Below are 6,624 nucleotides of genomic sequence, written 5' to 3' on the forward strand. Positions count from 1 at the left end.
TCTAATCAATGCTATTAATATTACAATCATTTGAAACAACTGGTTAGTAGAATACAGTGTTCAAACTATTGGGATTTTAGGATGCAGAGAGAGTGAATGGAAACAAAATAGAAATATAAAGCAAAACATAAAACATCCACAGCTGAGCCATTGATTTTAGATTGATAATGCAATGAGTTGCCATAATTCAAATATCTAACTCAGTATCTTTAAAATAAATTATTACAATAAATCAGAATCACTAGGACTATTCCCCAGAATTAGAAAGTAATTTAATTAAAAGCTGTTTTAGTATTGTGTTATCCTATTTCTCATTTCAGTATTTATCTCTAACAGTATTTCCTGTGATTGCAGTTAGTATCTAATTCATAAAACCATGGGGTTGGAAAGGACCTTGGACGTCTTCTCATTCAATCCCCTGCCCAAGGCAGGAGCCCATCCAGGACCACTGATTATCCAGTCCTTTCTTGAAAACCTCCAGCGATGGAACACCCACAATTCTGGAAGGCAAGCTGTTCTTCAAATATCCTTTATAAAAACTCTGGCTAGTTAATAGTAAATATTGAGGATTAGTCATAAGTAAGATCCGAAATCCCCAAACATTTGGCAACTGGGTACATTTTGAGAATCATATGATACTTTCATTCATCTCAAGCACTGAAAATTTTCCTAAAATCCCAAGTATTATATATAGTTTACATAAGACTTGGAGTGTCTGACATTTTGTACTTTTAGTGGTCTATCAAACTATAAAATACAAAGAAAAATGAAAATAGGGGAGGAAAAGGGGAAGAAGAGAAAGTGTAGAATAAAGGGGGAAAGAAAAAGAAAAGCATTAACTTCTGATTCTCTTGGGTACAGTAGAATAAGATAACAACATATAACTTTGACTTTTTAGTTTTATATAATAATATGTATGAACTATTTCTATAACAAACCTATATAATCAGCCAAACACAAAATCAAAGCTGCTTTTTTTTCCATCTCAAATGCAAAGTCCAAAAGTAGCTTCCAAGCAGAAACAAAGCTAATTGTATTCTTTTCTTTAATCAAAGTAATCAATTTCACCATATCTGCTAACTCCATCAACCTTTGGAGCCATTTGTCTATTGTGGCATTCAAGATATTCTTCCATTTCTATGCATAAAATATTGTAGGTGCTGTCAATATATGACATCAAGGTTCCTTTTTTTTTCAAATTCTTTATTCATTGGGCCTAAAAGAAAAGTCTCTGATTTTACCTTTAAATTCATTTTAATAATCTTCTGCATTAAGATGCAAATTCTACTCCAATATTTCAATGCTTTGTTATCATTAATGATAAAAAGTTCCTTCTTTACATTTACATTTCCAATGTTCGTTCTTATACATTCTTTATACAGACTCTGAATGTCATATATTAGGCTACCTCCCACTCCCAGACAAAAAAGCAATTGTAGATAAATTCAGGTATTGCAGAGATGTAATTTTCAGCATGACAGCCATTCATTTATAACAATGGATCCTGCATGAATGTGACACAGAAAAAAGTAGACTACAAAATAATCAGATTTGATTAATTCAGTCAGCCCATTAATTGCGAACCACTGACATCCGAAATACAAATATGCAATAGGTAGAGTGACTTTAGGGACTTAGCATAATTTCTGCACAAGAATCGGCAGTAATAATCTTGCTAATATTCATGACTGATGTGATTGTTTGCTTCTGACTCTTCTCTGATAGTGTCCCATCTGGCATAACTTTTCCCATGCCCATTCACATTGCATTGAATAAATGTTAATTATTTAATACTTCAAGTGGTCAAAACTGGACCACAGACAATCCTTAAATATTATTTATACATCTGTTTAATGGTCTTTATTAGATGTCTTTCAAATATCCAGACTGTCAAAACAAATCCAAAAAAGATTAAGAGGAATTTGTTGTATTTAAAAAACAAATATAAAACCAGCAGAAAAACAATGAAAACCCAGCATTTTATAAAATAAATATAAAAACTTACATAATACAATATGAACTATATTGCTTGATATGGGACCTGAAGATATTAATAACATCATCTCAGACTCAGCACTAAGAAAATTTAGGTAGAGAATAAAAATGTGTTTGTAACATTAACTTATAAATGGAGTCTAAGCTGTGTTTGACAGCATTTGCCATGAGTTTTTCTTGGCAAAGTTGTACTCTAGCTGTCACTCCCTGTGCTTCATAATTCTCAGCTCACATGTATATCATGGTGCTTCTTGGGCTCTATAAACAGGAAGAGGGTACTTAGGTGCAATTGTGAATCGCCTAGGATAACTCAGTATACCACTCAACAATGAGGGCATTGACAGAAGTACCAACCAAATTTTCCAAGAGTCATCTGGAAACTCGAAGACTCTAGTGGTGCCCAGGGATGGACATTCATAATAGATTTTCCACTTCACTGGATGGAAAACTTCTGACGGTATAAATTTCACCAAGAAATGTTCTGAACATGACAGAGGGGAATGTTGGTTCAGATTAGCTTTCTCCTGATTGCAGAAATTGACTAAGGGGACTAGAGATAAGATTCTTATATGATGGGATTTCCAACCTGCAAGACCAAAGGCCCAGAGGGACATGCTTAGAGAAAGCTGAACTACAGAATTTTAAGAGAAGAACCTAAAGAATATGCTTATTGATGAAATTTAACACAATGGTATGCTACAAGTTTGTCATATACATATGTACGTCTACTTCTTAGAGCTACAAACACCAGGAAAGAAAGGAAAATTGGTAATGGAGTTTCAAACTAACCAAAAGAAATGCTGAAAATGCTGAATTGACTATTGGTTTCTATTTTTGCCATTCTTCTGGTGAAATAGAATCTGAAATAGTTCCCATAAACGGTACTTTTATGAGTATGTAAAAAAAAATGAAACTATGCAGTTTTTCCTGCCATGATTTCTATGAGAGATCTGGAAATATGCCAAGACTTCTTCTTGGCAAAAACCACTTGAATATTTTCTTGCCCAAATTTACCATCATAGCGTGTGGTTGTTCTAGTTGTGTGCCCTCTCTCCCGCTTTCTTTTGTAGCTACAATAGTATCCAGTTACTATAGAGTCAGAACAGCCATTAACATCTTATCCCACATCTTCTTGCAAGTCAGCCTCTTATGGTACTTCTTAAATCATGATCTCCAATCTTAGTAAAATCTTTACTAGCGTCCTTTTTCATATGTGAGATCTTAATATGACAGAATCAACCCCTTGTTTGTTCTTAGTTAGATTTATATTCCATCTTTACACAAGAAACTCAAAGGGACATGCATATCACTCTCCTTCAATTAACTTGAACCAATCCTAGTTCTTAACTTTAATCACGACCCTATATAAGTAATCCTTGACTTACAACAGTTCATTTAGTGATGGTTCGAAGTTACAATGGCACTGAAAGATTTGACTTATGACCATTTTTCACAGTTACAACCACTGCAGCATCCCCATGATCATGTGATCAAAATTCAGATGCTTGGCAACTGGTTCATATTTATGACGGTTGCAATGTCCTGGAGTCATGTGATCACCATTTGCGACCTTCTGATGAGCAAAGTCAATGGGGAAGCCAGATTCACTTCATAACCATCTTGCTAACTTAACAAATGCAATGATGCACTTAACAACTGGGGCAAGAAAAGTCGTAAAATGGGGCAAACTCACTTAACAAATGTTTCACATACCAACAGAAATTTTGGGCTCGATTGTGGGTGTAATTCAAGGACTACCTGTACTACAATGGCACTGTGACACTCACATTCATTGTTCACAGTGAATAGGGTGTACAATTTTAATTGTGGTTAAAACTTGTGCACAAACAAGGTGGAGTGCTGGACAAATGATATGCTGGCATGGAATTCTGGGGGTTCTAGTTCAAAAATTCTGATAGGCATAAAGTGGGGAAAGCTGGATTTAGGGAGTAGCGAATTTTTGTTTTAAAATGTGAGCAGCTAGGTGGCAGCATGACTGCATTTCCTGGTAGTTATGCAACTTCATTGCCTTCAGGTTATTTCATTATTACTTCCCTCTAGACTTCATACATCAGCCAGTTTTCTACTGAGAGAAAGCAAGAGACAGTTAAGCAATGAAGCAAGCATGAGAGTCATAGCAGCAATCAAGAAAAACATGATGAGCAAATGGGAGTGATTGAGAAATCAATACATCAAAATCTTAATGCAGTAATGAGTGAGAGATGGTAGTAAGTGGGAGAAAGATTAGATAGATAGTAGATAGATAGATAGATAGATAGATAGATAGATAGATAGATAGATAGACAGACAGATAGATAGATAATGAAGTAGACATGTGAGCAAGATAACAAAGATAAGCAAGTGAGAGTGAATGTTGGAAGAGACAGTGAAAAAGCAAGTGGCAGAAATAGTCTGCAGGTTATTCTTGGGATCAGTGGTTGCTTCTTGGTAAGATAGAAGAGATTTGTTGGGAGGAATTTGTTCTATATATTGGAGTAATGAAAACCACACCTTTGTTTGGAGTAAAGTCCTATTTTATTAAATGCACAGTGTTGGAGGCAAGCAACAACTCAACCTATCCAGTAGAAAATGAAAGTTTCATGTGCATAGAGAGTCAGGTTGCAAATTCATGATATATGAAGGAAAGTTTTACAAAGGTTGAGTGTTCTACAAAGGCTTATAAAATTCATTTTATTTGCTTATCACTGATTCTTGCTTCTATTCCATTGTCTAGCTAGCTTATCCCAAATCCTTGTTTGTTCCCAGCACAAGGAATTGCAGCTGGACTTGAGGGTTGGAGAAGCACAGCCTTGCTCAGGCTAAATATAACCATTCCTCCTTCATGTTTTTTACTATAGTTTACAGGTAAGCCACCACTTACTACAACTATGAGCCTAGCCACCTACAAAAATCCACCTATAGTCATCCCACAATAGGTGAATATTGTCAACCTGGCAGAAAATCTAGTTAGAACACCTGATAAATTCATCCTGTGCCTGGAAGTCTGGAAGTGCCAACTGTTATATTTTGTTTTTTAATATACATTCAAAGATTAAATACTTCAATATAGTATGTTAGAATTACAGTATTTATTTAGGTTGTGTGGAATAAAAATGCAATTAACAAAAACCTTCATGTTCCATAAAATTGGAATGGAACTTTGGGGAGCATAATTATATTGTTGTATGACAGATCTGTTAAACACTCTAGTTTTATAGCATAGTCTCTCCCAATACTGCTTATTTCCAAATAAACAAAACACTTTTACTTAGGAGTTAGCTTCACTTAAATTAAGATTCAGTTCTAAGTAAATATATGTGAGAATGTACTGATTCGTCATGAACCTTTGTTACATAAAGATAATATCCTTTAAATCAATTCACAAACTAGTTGAATGTCCTTTTTTGTCAAATGTGAAGTAAAAACTAAATAATTTAAAAATACTACCAAAGGATATCAAAGAATGAACAACTCTATTAAACTGTTGAGAAAAAAATAGTTTCGGAATATGCATAAAAAATGTAAAGAGTGCAAACCCTGACTTTAAGAAATTAAGTGACTTGTATATTTCCTATGCAAAATTATGAAAACTTTCATATAATGGGGATTTTGAAAATAAATTTGCTTTTTTTCTTCAAAACCAACAGCATTGTATGTTACTACTGAACTGCCAACTATGCAGAGAGAAAAAAAACATAATAGCATGTTTTGATTTGCATTGTTTTCTAAAGACCTCCTAAAAAAGAATAGACTGATGATTACTGGTATTTGAGGCTAAAGTAGAGCAGAGAGTAACAAGTTTTGTACTGTACAACCTCCTTTCTTTTGAGTTTGTCTTTACATCAACCTTCCCCCCAAATGTGCCGTTTCTTAAATTCCCCAGTCTACAAGACCACTGCAGAGAATTTTGGAAGCTTAAGTCTACAGATCTGCAAGGGGCCCAAGTTGGAAACCAGCGCTTCACAGTATCTCTGCTTCTTTTTCTGTCTTGAGAGTATATTTAAACACGCACCTCCAAAAATTCCATCTTGCTGCTCCTCAATTAAGGAAAACAACTACAATAAATTAGTATTACAAATAAGAAAAAATCTGGAAACGTGGGAAAAATTACAGATTTCACTAGTTGGAAGAATTGCTGCGATTAAAATGACTATACTGCCCAAATTATTATATCTGTTTCAAACTATACCAATAAAATTAGGTATAAAAAAGATAAGAATATGGATTCTATAAAGATAAAAAAAACAAGTAGATAAAATAATTTAGGGAACAGAAGAGAAAATGGTATCTAAAATATATAACCTTCTTTTGAACTTTAAAATGAATGAAGAATTTGCAAAAGAAACAATGATAGCTTGGGTGAAAAATTTGGGTTACAGTATTGAATTAGAATATTGGGGAAAATGTGGGGGGAGGAACTATAAATTAACATTATCGGCACTATATAAAGAAAATATATACAAAATGTTTTATAGATGGCATCTACCCCCTGCTAGATTGGCAAAGATGTTCCCAACCAGGAGCCCAAAATGCTGGAAATGTAAAAGTAAACAGGGCACCTTTTTCCATATGTGGTGGACATGTTCGGAAGCCAAAAGTTACTGGAGCAGAATCCAAAAGTGCACAGAG

Source organism: Pseudonaja textilis, chromosome 2 (genome assembly GCF_049901715.1).
Source record: "Pseudonaja textilis isolate UNSWEBS1 chromosome 2, rPseTex1.2, whole genome shotgun sequence".
Taxonomy (NCBI): Eukaryota; Metazoa; Chordata; class Lepidosauria; order Squamata; family Elapidae; genus Pseudonaja; species Pseudonaja textilis.